Below are 22415 nucleotides of genomic sequence, written 5' to 3' on the forward strand. Positions count from 1 at the left end.
ACTCCCCGCGCTCTCTCCTATACCAGCTCCCCACACTCTCTAAGATACCAGCTCCCCACACCCTCTCCTATACCAACTCCCCATACTCTCTCATATACCATCTCCCCGCACCCTCTCCTATACCAGCTCCCCACATTCTCTCCTATACCCGCTCCCCACACCCTCTCCTATACCATCTCCCCACACTCTCTCATATACCATCTCCCCGCACCCTCTCCTATACCAACTCCCCACAATCTCTCCTATACAAGCTCCCCACACTCTCTCCTATAGCAGCTCCCCACACTCTCTCCTATACCAGCTCCCCACACTCTCTCCTATACCAGCTCCCCACATTCTCTCCTATACCAGCTCCCCACACTCTCTCATATACCATCTCCCCGCACCCTCTCCTATACCCGCTCCCCACACCCTCTCCTATACCAACTCCCCACACTCTCTCCTATACCAACTCCCCACACCCTCTCCTATACCAACTCCCCACACTCTCTCCTATACCAGCTCCCCACACCCTCTCCTATACCAACTCCCCACAACCTCTCCTATACAAGCTCCCCACACTCTCTCCTATAGCAGCTCCCCACACCCTCTCCTATACCAACTCCCCACAATCTCTCCTATACCAGGTCCCCGAACTCTCTCCTTTACCAACTCCCCGCGCTCTCTCCTATACCAGCTCCCCACACTCTCTCAGATACCATCTCCCCGCACCCTCTCCTATACCAGCTCCCCACACCCTCTCCTATAACAACTCCCCACACTCTCTCCTATACCAGCTCCCCACAATCTCTCCTATACAAGCTCCCCACACTCTCTCCTATAGCAGCTCCCAACAATCTTTCCTATACCAACTCCCCACATTCTCTCCTATACCAGCTCCCCACACTCTCTCAGATACCAGCTCCCCACACCCTCTCCTGTACCAACTCCCCACACTCTCTCATATACCACCTCCCCACACCCTCTCCTATACCATCTCTCCACACTCTCTCATATACCATCTCCCCGCACCCTCTCCTATACCAACTCTCCACACTCTCTCATATACCATCTCCCCGCACCCTCTCCTATACCCGCTCCCCACACCCTCTCCTATACCAACTCCCCACACTCTCTCCTATACCATCTCCCCGCACCCTCTCCTATACCAACTCCCCACAACCTCTCCTATACAAGCTCCCCACACTATCTCCTATAGCAGCTCCCAACACTCTCTCCTATACCAGCTCCCCACATTCTCTCCTATACCAACTCCCCACACTCTCTCCTACACAAGCTCCCCGCACTCTCTCCTATACCAGCTCCCCAAACTCTCTCCTATACCAGCTCCCCACACTCTCTCATATACCAGCTCCACACACTCTCTCCTCTACCAACTCCGCACATTCTTTCCTACACCAATTCCCCACACTCTCTCCTATACCAGCTCCCTGCTCTCTCTCCTATACCAGCTCCCCGCACTCTCTCCTATACCAGCTCCAGGCACACTCTCCTCTACCAGCTCCCCGCACTCTCTCCTATACCAGCTCCCCCCACTCTCTACTATACCAGCTCCCTGCTCTCTCTCCTATACCAGCTCCCCACACTCTCTCCTATACCAGGTCCCCGAACTCTCTCCTTTACCAACTCCCCGCGCTCTCTCCTATACCAGCTCCCCACACTCTCTCAGATACCAGCTCCCCACACCCTCTCCTATACCAACTCCCCACACTCTCTCATATACCATCTCCCCGCACCCTCTCCTATACCAACTCCCCACAATCTCTCCTATACAAGCTCCCCACACTCTCTCCTATAGCAGCTCCCAACAATCTCTCCTATACCAGCTCCCCACATTCTCTCCTATACCAGCTCCCCACACTCTCTCAGATACCAGCTCCGCACACCCTCTCCTGTACCAACTCCCCACACTCTCTCATATACCCGCTCCCCACACCCTCTCCTATACCATCTCTCCACACTCTCTCATATACCATCTCCCCGCACCCTCTCCTATACCAGCTCCCCACACTCTCTCCCATACCAGCTCCCCACACTCTCTCCTATACCAGCTCCCCACACACTCTCCTATACCAACTCCCCACACTCTCTCCTATACAAGATCCCCACACTCTCTCCTATAGCAGCTCCCCACACTCTCTCCTATACCAGCTCCCCACACTCTCTCCTATACCAGCTCCCCACATTCTCTCCTATACCAACTCCCCACACTCTCTCCTATACAAGCTCCCCACACTCTCTCCTATACCAGCTTCCCACACTCTCTCCTATACAAGCTCCCCACACTCTCTCCTATAGCAGCTCCCCACACTCTCTCCTATAGCAGCTCCCCACACTCTCTCCTATACCAGCTCCCCACATTCTCTCCTCTACCAGTTCCCCACATTCTCTCCTATACAAGCTCCCCACACTCTCTCCTATACCATCTCCCCACAATCTCTCCTATAGCAGCTCCCCACACTCTCTCCTCTACCAACTCCCAACACTCTCTCCGATACAAGCTCCCTACACTCTCTCCAATAGCAGCTCCCCACACTCTCTCCTATACCAGCTCCCCACACTCTCTCCTATACCAGCTCCCCACACTCTCTCCTATACCAGCTCCCCACACTCTCTCCTATACCAGCTCCCTGCTTTCTCTCCTATACCAGGTCCCGACACTCTCTCCTCTACCAGCTCCCCGCACTCTCAACTATACCAGCTCACTGCTTTCTCTCCTATACCAGGTCCCCACACACTCTCCTATACCAGCTCCCTGCTCTCTCTCCTATATCAGCTCCCCGCACTCTCTCCTATACCAGCTCAAGGCACACTCTCCTATACCAGCTCCCCGCATTCTCTCCTATACCAGCACCAGGCACACTCTCCTATACGAGCTCCCCGCACTCTCTCATATACCAGCTCCCCGCACTCTCTCCTATACCAGCTCAAGGCACTCTCTCCTATACCAGCTCCCCGCAATCTCACCTATACCAGCTCCCCGCACTCTCTCCTATACCAGCTCAAGGCACACTCTCCTACACCAGCTCCCCGCACTCTCTCCTATACCAGCACCAGGCACACTCTCCTATACCAGCTCCCCGCAATCTCTCCTATACCAGCTCCCCACACTCTCTCCTATACCAGCTCCCCGAACTCTCTCCTTTACCAGCTCCCCGCGCTCTCTCCTATACCTGATCCCCACACTCTCTCAGATTCCAGCTCCCCGCACCCTCTCCTATACCAACTCCCCACACTCTCTCATATACCATCTCCCCGCACCCTCTCCTATACCAGCTCCCACAACCCTCTCCTATAGCAGCACCCCAAACTCTCTCCTATACCAGCTCCCCACCCTCTCTCCTATAAAAACTCCCCACACTCTCTCCTGTACAAGCTCCCCACACTCTCTCCTATAGCAGCTCCCCGCACACTCTCCTATACCAACTCCCCACACTCTCTCATATTCCATCTCCCCGCACCCTCTCCTATACCAGCTCCCACAACCCTCTCCTATAGCAGCACCCCAAACTCTCTCCTATACCAGCTCCCCACACTCTCTCCTATAACAGCTCCCCGCACTCTCTCCTCTACAAACTCCCCACACTCTCTCATATACCATCTCCCCGCACCCTCTCCTATACCAACTCCCCACAACCTCTCCTATACAAGCTCCCCACACTATCTCCTATAGCAGCTCCCAACACTCTCTCCTATACCAGCTCCCCATATTCTTTCCTATACCAACTCCCCACACTCTCTCCTATACAAGCTCCCCACACTCTCTCCTATACCAGCTCCCCACACTCTCTCAGATACCAGCTCCCCACACCCTCTCCTATACCAACTCCCCACACTCTCTCATATACCACCTCCCCACACCCTCTCCTATACCAACTCTCCACACTCTCTCATATACAATCTCCCCGCACCCTCTCCTATACCAACTCCCCACACTCTCTCATATACCACCTCCCCACACTCTCTCCTATACCAACTCCCCACACTCTCTCCTATAGCAGCTCCCCACACTCTCTCCTATACCAACTCCCCACACTCTCTCCTATACAAGCTCCCCACACTCTCTCCTATAGCAGCTCCCTGCATTCTGTCCTATACCAGCTCCCCGCACGCTCTCCTATACTAGCTCCAGGCACTCTCTCCTATACTAGCTCCAGGCACTCTCTCCTATACCAGCTCCCTGCTTTCACTCCTATACCAGGTCCCCACACACTCTCCAATACCAGCTCCCCGCACTCTCTCCTATACCAGCTCCCTGCACTCTCTCCTATGCCAGGTCCCCAGACACTCTCCAATACCAGTTCCCTGCTCTCTCTCCTATACCAGCTCCCAGCACTCTCTAATATACCAGCTCCCTGCTCTCTCTCCTATACCAGCTCACCACACTCTCTCCTATACCAGCTCCCCGCACTCTCTTCTATACCAGGTCCCCGAACTCTCTCCTTTACCAACTCCCCGCGATCTCTCCTATACCAGCTCCCCACACTCTCTCAGATACCAGCTCCCCACACCCTCTCCTATACCAACTCCCCATACTCTCTCATATACCATCTCCCCGCACCCTCTCCTATACCAGCTCCCCACATTCTCTCCTATACCCGCTCCCCACACCCTCTCCTATACCATCTCCCCACACTCTCTCATATACCATCTCCCCGCACCCTCTCCTATACCAACTCCCCACAATCTCTCCTATACAAGCTCCCCACACTCTCTCCTATAGCAGCTCCCCACACTCTCTCCTATACCAGCTCCCCACATTCTCTCCTATACCAGCTCCCCACACTCTCTCAGATACCAGCTCCCCACACCCTCTCCTATACCAACTCCCCACACTCTCTCATATACCAGCTCCCCACACCCTCTCCTATACCAACTCTCCACACTCTCTCATATAACATCTCCCCGCACCCACTCCTATACCAGCTCCCCACACTCTCTCCTATTTCAGCTCCCCACACTCTCTCTTATACCAGCTCCCCACACTCTCTCCTATACCAACTCCCCACACTCTCTCCTATACAAGATCCCCACACTCTCTCCTATAGCAGCTCCCCACACTCTCTCCTATACCAGCTCCCCACACTCTCTCCTATACCAACTCCCCACACTCTCTCCTATACAAGCTCCCCACACTCTCTCCGATAGCAGCTCCCCACACTCACTCCTATACCAGCTCCCCACACTCTCTCCTATAGCAGCTCCCCACATTCTCTCCTATACCAACTCCCCACATTCTCTCCTATACAAGCTCCCCACAATCTCTCCTATAGCAGCTCCCCACAATCTCTCCTATACCAGCTCCCCACACTCTCTCCTATAACAGCTCCCTGTACTCACTCATATACCAGCTCCCCGCACTATCTCCTATAGCAGCTCCCTGCATTCTCTCCTATACCAGCTCTAGGCACTCTGTCCTATACCAGCTCCCTGCTTTCACTCCTATACCAGGTCCCCACACACTCTCCTATACCAGATCCCCGCACTCTCTCCTATACCAGCTCCCTGCACTCTCTCCTATGCCAGGTCCCAACACTCTCTCCTATACCAGCTCCCCACACTCTCTCATATACCACCTCCCCACACTCTCTCCTATACCAACTCCCCACACTCTCTCCTATACAAGCTCCCCACACTCTCTCCTATAGCAGCTCCCTGCATTCTGTCCTATACCAGCTCCCCGCACGCTCTCCTATACTAGCTCCAGGCACTCTCTAATATACTAGCTCCAGGCACTCTCTCCTATACCAGCTCCCTGCTTTCACTCCTATACCAGGTCCCCACACACTCTCCAATACCAGCTCCCCGCACTCTCTCCTATACCAGCTCCCTGCACTCTCTCCTATGCCAGGTCCCCACACACTCTCCAATACCAGTTCCCTGCTCTCTCTCCTATACCAGCTCCCAGCACTCTCTAATATACCAGCTCCCTGCTCTCTCTCCTATACCAGCTCACCACACTCTCTCCTATACCAGCTCCCCGCACTCTCTTCTATACCAGGTCCCCGAACTCTCTCCTTTACCAACTCCCCGCGATCTCTCCTATACCAGCTCCCCACACTCTCTCAGATACCAGCTCCCCACACCCTCTCCTATACCAACTCCCCATACTCTCTCATATACCATCTCCCCGCACCCTCTCCTATACCAGCTCCCCACATTCTCTCCTATACCCGCTCCCCACACCCTCTCCTATACCATCTCCCCACACTCTCTCATATACCATCTCCCCGCACCCTCTCCTATACCAACTCCCCACAATCTCTCCTATACAAGCTCCCCACACTCTCTCCTATAGCAGCTCCCCACACTCTCTCCTATACCAGCTCCCCACATTCTCTCCTATACCAGCTCCCCACACTCTCTCAGATACCAGCTCCCCACACCCTCTCCTATACCAACTCCCCACACTCTCTCATATACCAGCTCCCCACACCCTCTCCTATACCAACTCTCCACACTCTCTCATATAACATCTCCCCGCACCCACTCCTATACCAGCTCCCCACACTCTCTCCTATTTCAGCTCCCCACACTCTCTCTTATACCAGCTCCCCACACTCTCTCCTATACCAACTCCCCACACTCTCTCCTATACAAGATCCCCACACTCTCTCCTATAGCAGCTCCCCACACTCTCTCCTATACCAGCTCCCCACACTCTCTCCTATACCAACTCCCCACACTCTCTCCTATACAAGCTCCCCACACTCTCTCCGATAGCAGCTCCCCACACTCACTCCTATACCAGCTCCCCACACTCTCTCCTATAGCAGCTCCCCACATTCTCTCCTATACCAACTCCCCACATTCTCTCCTATACAAGCTCCCCACAATCTCTCCTATAGCAGCTCCCCACAATCTCTCCTATACCAGCTCCCCACACTCTCTCCTATAACAGCTCCCTGTACTCACTCATATACCAGCTCCCCGCACTATCTCCTATAGCAGCTCCCTGCATTCTCTCCTATACCAGCTCTAGGCACTCTGTCCTGTACCAGCTCCCTGCTTTCACTCCTATACCAGGTCCCCACACACTCTCCTATACCAGCTCCCCGCACTCTCTCCTATACCAGCTCCCCGCACTCTCTCCTGTACCAGCTCCCTGCTTTCTCTCCTATACCAGGTCCACACACACTCCAATACCAGCTCCCTGCTCTCTCTCAGATACCAGCTCCCCACACCCTCTCCTATACCAACTCCCCACACTCTCTCATATACCATCTCCCCGCACCCTCTCCTATACCAGTTCCCGACACTCTCTCCTATACCAGCTCCCCACACCCTCTCCTATACCAACTCCCCACACTCTCTCATATACCATCTCCCCGCACCCTCTCCTATACCAACTCCCCACACTCTCTCATATACCAGCTCCCCACACCCTCTCCTATACCAACTCTCCACACTCTCTCATATACCATCTCCCCGCACCCTCTCCTATACCAGCTCCCCACACTCTCTCCTATAGCAGCTCCCCACACTCTCTCCTATACCAGCTCCCCACACTCTCTCCTATACCAACTCCCCACACTCTCTCCTATAGCAGCTCCCCACACTCTCTCCTATACCAGCTCCCCACACTCTCTCCTATACCAGCTCACCACACCCTCTCCTATACCAACTCCCCACACTCTCTCATATAACATCTCCCCGCACCCTCTCCTATACCAACTCCCCACAACCTCTCCTATACAAGCTCCCCACACTATCTCCTATAGCAGCTCCCCACACTCTCTCCTATACCAACTCCCCACACTATCTCCTAAAGCAGCTCCCAACACTCTCTCCTATACCAGTTCCCCACATTCTCTCCTATACCAACTCCCCACACTCTCTCCTATACCAGCTCCCCACACTCTCTCAGATACCAGCTCCCCGCACCCTCTCCTATACCCGCTCCCCACACCCTCTCCTATACCAACTCTCCACACTCTCTCATATACCATCTCCCCGCACCCTCTCCTATACCCGCTCCCCACACCCTCTCCTATACCAACTCCCCACACTCTCTCATATACCATCTCCCCGCAGCCTCTCCTATACCAACTCCCCACACTCTCTCCTACACAAGCTCCCCGCACTCTCTCCTATACCAGCTCCCCAAACTCTCTCCTATACCAGCTCCCCACACTCTCTCATATACCAGCTCCACACACTCTCTCCTCTACCAACTCCGCACATCTTTCCTACACCAATTCCCCACACACTCTCCTATACCAGCTCCCTGCTCTCTCTCCTATACCAGCTCCCCGCACTCTCTCCTATACCAGCTCCAGGCACACTCTCCTCTACCAGCTCCCCGCACTCTCTCCTATACCAGCTCCCCGCACTCTCTACTATACCAGCTCCCTGCTCTCTCTCCTATACCAGCTCCCCACACTCTCTCCTATTCCAGCTCCCCACACTCTCTCCTGTACCAGGTCCCCGAACTCTCTCCTTTACCAACTCCCCGCGCTCTCTCCTATACCAGCTCCCCACACTCTCTCAGATACCAGCTCCCCACACCCTCTCCTATACCAACTCCCCATACTCTCTCATATACCAGCTCCCCACACCCTCTCCTATACCAACTCCCCACAATCTCTCCTATACAAGCTCCCCACACTCTCTCATATACCTTCTCCCTGCACCCTCTCCTATACCAGCTCCCCACACTCTCTCCTATAGCAGCTCCCCACACCCTCTCCTATAACAACTCCCCACACTCTCTCATATACCATCTCCCCGCACCCTCTCCTATACCAGCTCCCCACACCCTCTCCTATACCATCTCCCCGCACCCTCTCCTATACCAGCTCCCCACACCCTCTCCTATAGCAGCTCCCAACACTCTCTCCTATACCAGCTCCCCACATTCTCTCCTATACCAGCTCCCCACACTCTCTCAGATACCAGCTCCCCACACACTCTCCTGTACCAACTCCCCACACTCTCTCATATACCCGCTCCCCCACACCCTCTCCTATACCAGCTCCCCACACTCTCTCCTATACCATCTCCCCGCACCCTCTCCTATACCAGCTCCCCACACTCTCTCCTATACAAGCTCCCCAAACTCTCTCCTATACCAGCTCCCCACACTCTCTCCTATACAAGCTCCCCACACTCTCTCCTATAGCAGCTCCCCACACTCTCTCCTATACCAGCTTCCCACACTCTCTCCTATACCAGCTCCCCACATTCTCTCCTATACCAACTCCCCACACTCTCTCCTATACAAGCTCCCCACACTCTCTCCTATAGCAGCTCCCCACACTCTCTCCTATACCAGCTTCCCACACTCTCTCCTATACCAGCTCCCCACACTCTCTCCTATACAATCTCCCCACACTCTCTCCTATAGCAGCTCCCCACACTCTCTCCTATACCAGCTCCCCATATTCTCTCCTCTACCAGTTCCCCACATTCTCTCCTATACCAGCTCCCCGAACTCTCTCCTTTACCAGCTCCCCGCGCTCTCTCCTATACCTGATCCCCACACTCTCTCAGATTCCAGCTCCCCGCACCCTCTCCTATACCAACTCCCCACACTCTCTCATATACCATCTCCCCGCACCCTCTCCTATACCAGCTCCCCACACTCTCTCCTATAACAGCTCCCCGCACTCTCTCCTATAACAGCTCCCCGCACTCTCTCCTCTACCAGCTCCCCACACTCTCTGCTATACCAATTCCCCACACTCTCTCATATACCAGCTCCCCGCACTCTTTCCTATACCAGCTCCCCATGCTCTCTCCTATAACAGCTCCCCGCACTCTCTCCTATACCAGCTCCGCACACTCTCTGCTATACCAATTCCCCACACTCTCTCATATACCAGATCCCCGCACTCTCTCCTATAACAGCTCTCCACACTCTCTGCTATACCAACTCCCCACACTCTCTCCTATACCTGTTCCCCACACTCTCTCATATACCAGCTCCCCGCACCCTCTCCGATATCAGCTCCCCGCGCTCTCTCCTATACTTTCTCCCCACAATCTCTGCTATACCATCTCCCCGCACTCTCTCCTATACCAGCTCCCCACACTCTCTCCTATACCAGCTCCCCGCACTCTCTCATATACCAGCTCCCCACACTCGCTCCCATACCAGCTCCCCACAATCTCTCTTATACCAGCTCCCCACACTCTCTCCTATACCAACTCCCCACACTCTCTCCTATACAAGATCCCCACACTCTCTCCGATAGCAGCTCCCCACACTCACTCCTATACCAGCTCCCCACACTCTCTCCTATACCAGCTCCCCACACTCTCTCCTATACCAGCTCCCCACACTCTCTCCTATACCAGCTCCCCACATTCTCTCCTATACAAGCTCCCCACACTCTCTCCTATACCTGCTCCCCACACTGTCTCCTATACCAGCCCCCCACAGTCTCTCCTATATTAGTTCCCTGCATTGTCTCCTTTACCAGCTCCCCACATTCTCTCCTATACCAACTCCCCACACTCTCTCCTATACCAGCTCCCCACACTCTCTCAGATACCAGCTCCCCGCACCCTCTCCTATACCAGCTCCCCACACCCTCTCCTATACCAACTCTCCACACTCTCTCATATACCATCTCCCCGCACCCTCTCCTATACCCGCTCCCCACACCCTCTCCTATACCAACTCCCCACACTCTCTCATATACCATCTCCCCGCAGCCTCTCCTATACCAACTCCCCACACTCTCTCCTACACAAGCTCCCCGCACTCTCTCCTATACCAGCTCCCCAAACTCTCTCCTATACCAGCTCCCCACACTCTCTCATATACCAGCTCCACACACTCTCTCCTCTACCAACTCCGCACATCTTTCCTACACCAATTCCCCACACACTCTCCTATACCAGCTCCCTGCTCTCTCTCCTATACCAGCTCCCCGCACTCTCTCCTATACCAGCTCCAGGCACACTCTCCTCTACCAGCTCCCCGCACTCTCTCCTATACCAGCTCCCCGCACTCTCTACTATACCAGCTCCCTGCTCTCTCTCCTATACCAGCTCCCCACACTCTCTCCTATTCCAGCTCCCCACACTCTCTCCTGTACCAGGTCCCCGAACTCTCTCCTTTACCAACTCCCCGCGCTCTCTCCTATACCAGCTCCCCACACTCTCTCAGATACCAGCTCCCCACACCCTCTCCTATACCAACTCCCCATACTCTCTCATATACCAGCTCCCCACACCCTCTCCTATACCAACTCCCCACAATCTCTCCTATACAAGCTCCCCACACTCTCTCATATACCTTCTCCCTGCACCCTCTCCTATACCAGCTCCCCACACTCTCTCCTATAGCAGCTCCCCACACCCTCTCCTATAACAACTCCCCACACTCTCTCATATACCATCTCCCCGCACCCTCTCCTATACCAGCTCCCCACACCCTCTCCTATACCATCTCCCCGCACCCTCTCCTATACCAGCTCCCCACACCCTCTCCTATAGCAGCTCCCAACACTCTCTCCTATACCAGCTCCCCACATTCTCTCCTATACCAGCTCCCCACACTCTCTCAGATACCAGCTCCCCACACACTCTCCTGTACCAACTCCCCACACTCTCTCATATACCCGCTCCCCACACCCTCTCCTATACCAGCTCCCCACACTCTCTCCTATACCATCTCCCCGCACCCTCTCCTATACCAGCTCCCCACACTCTCTCCTATACAAGCTCCCCAAACTCTCTCCTATACCAGCTCCCCACACTCTCTCCTATACAAGCTCCCCACACTCTCTCCTATAGCAGCTCCCCACACTCTCTCCTATACCAGCTTCCCACACTCTCTCCTATACCAGCTCCCCACATTCTCTCCTATACCAACTCCCCACACTCTCTCCTATACAAGCTCCCCACACTCTCTCCTATAGCAGCTCCCCACACTCTCTCCTATACCAGCTTCCCACACTCTCTCCTATACCAGCTCCCCACACTCTCTCCTATACAATCTCCCCACACTCTCTCCTATAGCAGCTCCCCACACTCTCTCCTATACCAGCTCCCCATATTCTCTCCTCTACCAGTTCCCCACATTCTCTCCTATACCAGCTCCCCGAACTCTCTCCTTTACCAGCTCCCCGCGCTCTCTCCTATACCTGATCCCCACACTCTCTCAGATTCCAGCTCCCCGCACCCTCTCCTATACCAACTCCCCACACTCTCTCATATACCATCTCCCCGCACCCTCTCCTATACCAGCTCCCCACACTCTCTCCTATAACAGCTCCCCGCACTCTCTCCTATAACAGCTCCCCGCACTCTCTCCTCTACCAGCTCCCCACACTCTCTGCTATACCAATTCCCCACACTCTCTCATATACCAGCTCCCCGCACTCTTTCCTATACCAGCTCCCCATGCTCTCTCCTATAACAGCTCCCCGCACTCTCTCCTATACCAGCTCCGCACACTCTCTGCTATACCAATTCCCCACACTCTCTCATATACCAGATCCCCGCACTCTCTCCTATAACAGCTCTCCACACTCTCTGCTATACCAACTCCCCACACTCTCTCCTATACCTGTTCCCCACACTCTCTCATATACCAGCTCCCCGCACCCTCTCCGATATCAGCTCCCCGCGCTCTCTCCTATACTTTCTCCCCACAATCTCTGCTATACCATCTCCCCGCACTCTCTCCTATACCAGCTCCCCACACTCTCTCCTATACCAGCTCCCCGCACTCTCTCATATACCAGCTCCCCACACTCGCTCCCATACCAGCTCCCCACAATCTCTCTTATACCAGCTCCCCACACTCTCTCCTATACCAACTCCCCACACTCTCTCCTATACAAGATCCCCACACTCTCTCCGATAGCAGCTCCCCACACTCACTCCTATACCAGCTCCCCACACTCTCTCCTATACCAGCTCCCCACACTCTCTCCTATACCAGCTCCCCACACTCTCTCCTATACCAGCTCCCCACATTCTCTCCTATACAAGCTCCCCACACTCTCTCCTATACCTGCTCCCCACACTGTCTCCTATACCAGCCCCCCACAGTCTCTCCTATATTAGTTCCCTGCATTGTCTCCTTTACCAGCTCCCCACACTCTCTCTTATCCCAGCTCCCCGCACTCTCTTCTATACTAGCTCCTCGCTTTCTCACCTATACCAGCTCCCCGCACTCTCTCCTATACCAGCCCCCAACACTCTCTCCTATATCAGCTCCCTGCATTCTCACCTATTCCAGCTCCCCACACTCTCTCAGATGCCAGCTCCCCGCACCCTCTCCTATGCCAACTCCCCTCAATCTCTCATATACCATCTACCCGCACCCTCTCCTATACTAGCTCCCCGCACTCCCTCCTATAGCAGCTCCCCACACTCTCCCCTATACCAGTTCCCCACAATCTCTCCTATACCATCTCCCCAGACTCTCTCCTATACAAGGTCCCAACACTCTCTCCTTTAGCAGCTCCCCACACTCTATCCTATACGAGCTCCCCACACTCTCTCCTACACCAGCTCCCCATACTCTCTCCTATACCAACTCCCCACGGTCTCTCATATACCATCTCCCCGCACCCTCTCCTATACCAGCTCCCCACAATCTCTACTATTCCAGGTCCCCGAACTCTCTCCTATACCAGCTCCCCACACTCTCTCCTATACCAGCTCCCCGCTCTCTCTCCTATACCAGCTCCCTGCTCTCTCTCCTAAACCAGCTCCCCACACTCTCTCCTATATCAGCTCCACACACTCTCTCATATACCAGCTCCACACACTCTCTCGTCTACCGACTCCCCACACTCTCTCCTACACCAACTCCCTACACTCTCTCCTATATCAGCTCCCCGCACTGTCTCCTTTCCCAGCTCCCAAACTCTCTCCTACACAAGCTCCCCGCACTCTCTGCTATACCAGCTCCCCACACTCTCTCATATACCAGCTCCCCACACTCTCTCCTCTACCAACTCCGCACACTCTTTCCTACACCAATTCCCCACACTCTCTCCTATACAAGCTCCCCGTACTCTCTCCTATACCAGCTCCCCACACTCTCTCCTATACCTGCTCCCCACACTGTCTCCTATACCAGCCCCCCGCAGCCTCTCCTATATTAGTTCCCTGCATTGTCTCCTGTACCAGCTCCCCACACTCTCTCTTATCCCAGCTCCCCGTACTCTCGTCTAGACTAGCTCCTTGCTTTCTCTCCTATACCAACTCCCCGCACTATCTCCTATACCAGCCCCCAACTCTCTCTCCTATATCAGATCCCTGCATTCTCTCCTATACCAGCTCCCCAGACTCTCTCATATACCACCTCCCCACACCCTCTCCTATACCAACTCCCCACAGTCTCTCATATACCATCTCCCCGCACTCTCTCCTATACCAGCTCCCCACACTCTCTCCTATACCAGCTCCCTACATTCTCTACTATACCAGCTCCCCGCACCCTCTCCTATATCAGCTCCCCGCGCTCTCTCCAATACCAGCTCCCCGCAACCTCTCCTATATCAGCTCCCCGCGCTCTCTCCTGTACCAGCTCCCCACACTCTCTGCTATACCATCTCCCCACACTCTCTCCTATATCAGCTCCCCGCACTCTCTGCTATACCAGTTCCCACACTCTCTCCTAAATCAGCTCTCCAAACTCTCTCCACATCAGCTCCCTGTACTCTGTCCTGTACCTGTTCCTAGTACTCTCTCCTGTACCATCTCCCAGTACTCTCTCATATACCAGCCCCCTGCTCTCTCTCCTATACCAGCACCCCACACTATCTCCTCTACCTGCTCCCCACACTATCTCCTGTACCAGCTCCCCACACTCGCATCCTATCCCATCTCCCTACACCCTCTACTATACCAGTTCCCGCACTCTCTACTATACAAGCTCCCCACACTCTCTCCTATATCTGCTCCATGCATTGTCTCCTTTACCAGTTCCCCACACTCTCTCCTATACCAGCTCCCCATACTCTCTCCTAAATCAGCTCTCCAAACTCTCTCCCACATCAGCTCCCTGTACTCTCTCCTGTACCGGTTCCTAGTGCTCTCCCCTGTACCAGCTCCCAGTATTCTATCTTATACCTGTCCCCTGCACTCTCTCCTATACCAGCTCCCCGCAATCTCTCCTATACCACACCCCCTGGTTGTCTCCAATACCATATCCCCGCACTCTCTCATATACCATCTCCCCACACTCTCTCCTGTACCAGTTCCCCACACTCTCTCCTATACCAGCTCTCCACACCCTCTACTACACCATCTCCCCACACTCTCTACTTTACCAGCTCCCCACACTCTATCCTATATCTGCTCCCTGCATTGTCTCCTTTTCCAGCTCCCCACACTCTCTCCTATACCATCTCCCCACACTCTCTCCTAAATCAGCTCTCCAAACTCTCTCCCACATTGGCTCCCTGTACTCTCTCCTTTACCGCTTCCTAGTACTCTCTCCTGTACCATCTCCCAGTACTCTCTCTTATACCAGCCCGCTGCACTCTCTCCTATACCAATTCCCCACCCTCTCTCCTGTACCAGCTCCCCACACTCACTCCTGTACCAGCTCCCCACACTCTCTCCTGTACCAGCTCCCCACACTCTCTACTATACCAGCTCCCCATACCCTCTACTATACCAGCTCCCCGCACTCTCTACTATACCAACTCCCCACACTCTCTCCTTTATCTGCTCCCTGCATTATCTCCTTTACCAGTTCCCCACACACTCTCCTATACGAGCTCCCCATACTCACTCCTAAATCAGCTCTCCAAACTCTCTCCCACATCAGCTCCCTGTACTCTCTCCCATAGCACCTCCACGTAATCTCTCCTATACCAGACCCCCACACTCTCTCCTATACCAGCTCCCCACACTCTCTCCTTTACCAGCTCCCCACACTCTCTCCTATACCAGCTCTCCACACCCTCTACTATACCAGCTCCCCGCGCTCTCTACTATACCAGATCCCCACTCTCTCTCCTAACTCAGATCTCCAAACTCTCTCCCGCGTCTGCTCCCTGTACTCTCTCCTGTACCATTTCCTAGTGCTCTCTCCTGTACCAGCTCACAGTACTCTCTCTTATACCAGCCCTCTGCACTCTCTCCTGCACCAGTTCCCCACACTCTCTCCTGTACCAGCTCCCCGCACTCTCTTCTATAGGAGCTCCCTGCACTCTCTCCAATACCAGCTCCCCGCAATTTCTCGTATACCAGCTCCCCACACTCTCTCCTATACCAGCTCCCCACACTCTCTCCTGTACCAGCTCCCCGCACTCTCTCCGATAGCAGCTCCCTGCATTCTCTCCTGTACCAGTTCCCCGCACTCTCTCATATACCAGCTCCCCGCACTCTCTCCTATACCAGCTCCCCACCATCTCTCCTTTAGCAGCTCCCTGCACTCTCTCCTATACCAGTTCCCCGCACTCTCCTATAGCATCTCCCCGCGCTCTCTCCTGTACCAGGTCCCCGCACTCTCTCATATACCAGCTCCCCGCACTCTCTCATATACCAAATCCACGCACTCTCTCCTATACCAGGTCCCCACACTCTCTCCTATAACAGCTCCCTGTACTCACTCATATACCAGCTCCCCGCACTATCTCCTATAGCAGCTCCCTGCATTCTCTCCTATACCAGCTCTAGGCACTCTGTCCTATACCAGCTCCCCGCACTCCCTCCTATACTAGCTCCAGGCACTCTCTCCTATACCAGCTCCCTGCTTTCACTCCTATACCAGTTCCCCACACACTCTCCTATACCAGCTCCCCGCACTCTCTCCTATACCAGCTCCCTGCACTCTCTCCTATGCCAGGTCCCAACACTCTCTCCTATACCAGCTCCCCGCACTCTCTCCTGTACCAGCTCCCTGCTTTCTCTCCTATACCAGGTCCACACACACTCCAATACCAGCTCCCTGCTCTCTCTCCTCTACCAGCTCTCCGCACTCTCTCCTATACCAGCTCCCCACACTCTCTCCTATACCAGGTCCCCGAACTCTCTCCTTTACCAACTCCCCGCGCTCTCTCCTATACCAGCTCCCCACACTCTCTCAGATACCAGCTCCCCACACCCTCTCCTATACCAACTCCCCACACTCTCTCATATACCATCTCCCCGCACCCTCTCCTATACCAGATCCCGAAACTCTCTCCTACACCCGCTCCCCACACCCTCTCCTATACCAACTCCCCACACTCTCTCATATACCATCTCCCCGCACCCTCTCCTATACCAACTCCCCACAATCTCTCCTATACAAGCTCCCCACACTCTCTCCTATAGCAGCACCCCACACTCTCTCCTATACCAACTCCCCACACTCTCTCCTATACCAGCTCCCCACACTCTCTCCTATTTCAGCTCCCCACACTCTCTCTTATACCAGCTCCCCACACTCTCTCCTATACAAGCTCCCCACACTCTCTCCTATAGCAGCTCCCCACACTCTCTCCTATACCAGCTCCCCACACTCTCTCCTATACCAACTCCCCACACTCTCTCCTATACCAGCTCCCCACACTCTCTCCTATAGCAGCTCCCCACATTCTCTCCTATACCAACTCCCCACATTCTCTCCTATACCAGCTCCCCACGCTCTCTCCTACACAAGCTCCCCGCACTCTCTCCTATACCAGCTCCCCACACTCTCTCCTATTTCAGCTCCCCACACTCTCTCTTATACCAGCTCCCCACACTCTCTCCTATACCAACTCCCCACACTCTCTCCTATACAAGATCCCCACACTCTCTCCTATACCAGCTCCCCACACTCTCTCCTATACCAACTCCCCACACTCTCTCCTATACCAACTCCCCACACTCTCTCCTATACAAGCTCCCCACACTCTCTCCGATAGCAGCTCCCCACACTCACTCCTATACCAGCTCCCCACACTCTCTCCTATAGCAGCTCCCCACATTCTCTCCTATACCAACTCCCCACATTCTCTCCTATACAAGCTCCCCACAATCTCTCCTATAGCAGCTCCCCACGCTCTCTCCTACACAAGCTCCCCGCACTCTCTCCTATACCAGCTCCCCACACTCTCTCCTATACCAGCTCCCCACATTCTCTCCTATACAAGCTCCCCACACTGTCTCCTTTACCAGCTCCCCACACTCTCTCCTATACCTGCTCCCCACACTGTCTCCTATACCAGCCCCCCACAGTCTCTCCTATATTAGTTCCCTGCATTGTCTCCTTTACCAGCTCCCCACACTCTCTCTTATCCCAGCTCCCCGCACTCTCTTCTAGACTAGCTCCTCGCTTTCTCACCTATACCAGCTCCCCGCACTCTCTCCTATACCAGCCCCCAACACTCTCTCCTATATCAGCTCCCTGCATTCTCACCTATTCCAGCTCCCCACACTCTCTCAGATGCCAGCTCCCCGCACCCTCTCCTATGCCAACTCCCCTCAATCTCTCATATACCATCTACCCGCACCCTCTCCTATACTAGCTCCCCGCACTCCCTCCTATAGCAGCTCCCCACTCTCTCCCCTATACCAGTTCCCCACACTCTCTCCTATACCATCTCCCCAGACTCTCTCCTATACCAGCTCCCCACACTCTCTCCTTTAGCAGCTCCCCACACTCTATCCTATACGAGCTCCCCACAATCTCTCCTACACCAGCTCCCCATACTCTCTCCTATACCAACTCCCCACGGTCTCTCATATACCATCTCCCCGCACCCTCTCCTATACCAGCCCCCCACAATCTCTACTATTCCAGGAACCCGAACTCTCTCCTATACCAGCTCCCCACACTCTCTCCTATACCAGCTCCCCGCTCTCTCTCCTATACCAGCTCCCTGCTCTCTCTCCTAAACCAGCTCCCCACACTCTCTCCTATATCAGCTCCACACACTCTCTCATATACCAGCTCCCACACTCTCTCGTCTACCGACTCCCCACACTCTCTCCTACACCAACTCCCTACACTCTCTCCTATACCAGCTCCCCGCACGCTCTCCTATATCAGCTCCCCGCACTGTCTCCTTTCCCAGCTCCCCACACTCTCTACTACACAAGCTCCCCGCACTCTCTCCTATACCAGCTCCCCAAACTCTCTCCTATACCAGCTCCCCACACTCTCTCATATACCAGCTCCCCACACTCTCTCCTCTACCAACTCCGCACACTCTTTCCTACACCAATTCTGCACACTCTCTCCTATACAAGCTCCCCGTACTCTCTCCTATACCAGCTCCCCACACTCTCTCCTATACCAGCTCCCCACACTCTCTCCTATCCCAACTCCCAACACTCTCTCCGATACAAGCTCCCTACACTCTCTCCAATAGCAGCTCCCCACACTCTCTCCTATACCAGCTCCCCACACTCTCTCCTATACCAGCTCCCCACACTCTCTCCCCTACCAGCTCCCCACACTCTCTCCTATACCAAGTCTCCACACTCTCTCATATACCATCTCCCCTCACCCTCTCCTTTACCAGCTCCCCACACTCTCTCCTATACGAGCTCCCTGCTTTCTCTCCTATACCAGGTCCCGACTCTCTCTCCTATACCAGCTCCCCGCACTCTCTCCTATACCATCTCACTGCTTTCTCTCCTATACCAGGTCCCCACACACTCTCCTATACCAGCTCCCTGCTCTCTCTCCTATACCAGCTCCCCGCACTCTCTCCTATACCAGCTCAAGGCACACTCTCCTATACCAGCTCCCCGCACTCTCTCATATACCAGCACCAGGAACACTCTCCTATACCAGCTCCCCGCACTCTCTCCTATACCAGCTCCCCGCAATCTCTCCTATACCAGCTCCCCACACTCTCTCCTATACCAGCTCAACGCACTCTCTCCTATACCAGCTCCCCGCAATCTCTCCTATACCAGCTCCCCGCACTCTCTCCTATACCAGCTCAAGGCACACTCTCCTATACCAGCTCCCCGCACTCTCTCCTATACCAGCACCAGGCACACTCTCCTATACCATCTCCCCGCAATCTCTCCTATACCAGCTCCCCACACTCTCTCCTATACCAGCTCCCCGCACTCTCTCCAATACCAGCTCCCTGCTCTCTCTCTTATACCAGCTCCCCACATTCTCTCCTATACCAGCTCACTGCTCTCTCTCCTATTCCAGCTCCCCGCACTCTCTACTATACCAGGTCCCCGAACTCTCTCCTATGCCAGCTCCCCGAACTCTCTCCTTTACCAACTCCCCACACTCTCTCCTATACAAGCTCCCCACACTCTCTCCGATAGCAGCTCCCCACACTCACTCCTATACCAACTCCCCACATTCTCTCCTATACAAGCTCCCCACAATCTCTCCTATAGCAGCTCCCCACGCTCTCTCCTACACAAGCTCCCCGCACTCTCTCCTATACCAGCTCCCCACACTCTCTCCTATACCAGCTCCCCACATTCTCTCCTATACAAGCTCCCCACACTGTCTCCTTTACCAGCTCCCCACACTCTCTCCTATACCTGCTCCCCACACTGTCTCCTATACCAGCCCCCCACAGTCTCTCCTATATTAGTTCCCCGCATTGTCTCCTTTACCAGCTCCCCACACTCTCTCTTATCCCAGCTCCCCGCACTCTCTTCTAGACTAGCTCCTCGCTTTCTCACCTATACCAGCTCCCCGCACTCTCTCCTATACCAGCCCCCAACACTCTCTCCTATATCAGCTCCCTGCATTCTCACCTATTCCAGCTCCCCACACTCTCTCAGATGCCAGCTCCCCGCACCCTCTCCTATGCCAACTCCCCTCAATCTCTCATATACCATCTACCCGCACCCTCTCCTATACTAGCTCCCCGCACTCCCTCCTATAGCAGCTCCCCACTCTCTCCCCTATACCAGTTCCCCACACTCTCTCCTATACCATCTCCCCAGACTCTCTCCTATACCAGCTCCCCACACTCTCTCCTTTAGCAGCTCCCCACACTCTATCCTATACGAGCTCCCCACAATCTCTCCTACACCAGCTCCCCATACTCTCTCCTATACCAACTCCCCACGGTCTCTCATATACCATCTCCCCGCACCCTCTCCTATACCAGCCCCCCACAATCTCTACTATTCCAGGAACCCGAACTCTCTCCTATACCAGCTCCCCACACTCTCTCCTATACCAGCTCCCCGCTCTCTCTCCTATACCAGCTCCCTGCTCTCTCTCCTAAACCAGCTCCCCACACTCTCTCCTATATCAGCTCCACACACTCTCTCATATACCAGCTCCCCACACTCTCTCGTCTACCGACTCCCCACACTCTCTCCTACACCAACTCCCTACACTCTCTCCTATACCAGCTCCCCGCACGCTCTCCTATATCAGCTCCCCGCACTGTCTCCTTTCCCAGCTCCCCACACTCTCTACTACACAAGCTCCCCGCACTCTCTCCTATACCAGCTCCCCAAACTCTCTCCTATACCAGCTCCCCACACTCTCTCATATACCAGCTCCCCACACTCTCTCCTCTACCAACTCCGCACACTCTTTCCTACACCAATTCCGCACACTCTCTCCTATACAAGCTCCCCGTACTCTCTCCTATACCAGCTCCCCACACTCTCTCCTATACCAGCTCCCCACACTCTCTCCTATCCCAACTCCCAACACTCTCTCCGATACAAGTTCCCTACACTCTCTCCAATAGCAGCTCCCCACACTCTCTCCTATACCAGCTCCCCACACTCTCTCCTATACCAGCTCCCCACACTCTCTCCCCTACCAGCTCCCCACACTCTCTCCTATACCAAGTCTCCACACTCTCTCATATACCATCTCCCCTCACCCTCTCCTTTACCAGCTCCCCACACTCTCTCCTATACGAGCTCCCTGCTTTCTCTCCTATACCAGGTCCCGACTCTCTCTCCTATACCAGCTCCCCGCACTCTCTCCTATACCATCTCACTGCTTTCTCTCCTATACCAGGTCCCCACACACTCTCCTATACCAGCTCCCTGCTCTCTCTCCTATACCAGCTCCCCGCACTCTCTCCTATACCAGCTCAAGGCACACTCTCCTATACCAGCTCCCCGCACTCTCTCATATACCAGCACCAGGAACACTCTCCTATACCAGCTCCCCGCACTCTCTCCTATACCAGCTCCCCGCAATCTCTCCTATACCAGCTCCCCACACTCTCTCCTATACCAGCTCAAGGCACTCTCTCCTATACCAGCTCCCCGCAATCTCTCCTATACCAGCTCCCCGCACTCTCTCCTATACCAGCTCAAGGCACACTCTCCTATACCAGCTCCCCGCACTCTCTCCTATACCAGCACCAGGCACACTCTCCTATACCATCTCCCCGCACTCTCTCCTATACCAGCTCCCCACACTCTCTCCTATACCAGCTCCCCGCACTCTCTCCAATACCAGCTCCCTGCTCTCTCTCTTATACCAGCTCCCCACATTCTCTCCTATACCAGCTCACTGCTCTCTCTCCTATTCCAGCTCCCCGCACTCTCTACTATACCAG

Source organism: Carcharodon carcharias, chromosome 13 (assembly GCF_017639515.1).
Source record: "Carcharodon carcharias isolate sCarCar2 chromosome 13, sCarCar2.pri, whole genome shotgun sequence".
Taxonomy (NCBI): Eukaryota; Metazoa; Chordata; class Chondrichthyes; order Lamniformes; family Lamnidae; genus Carcharodon; species Carcharodon carcharias.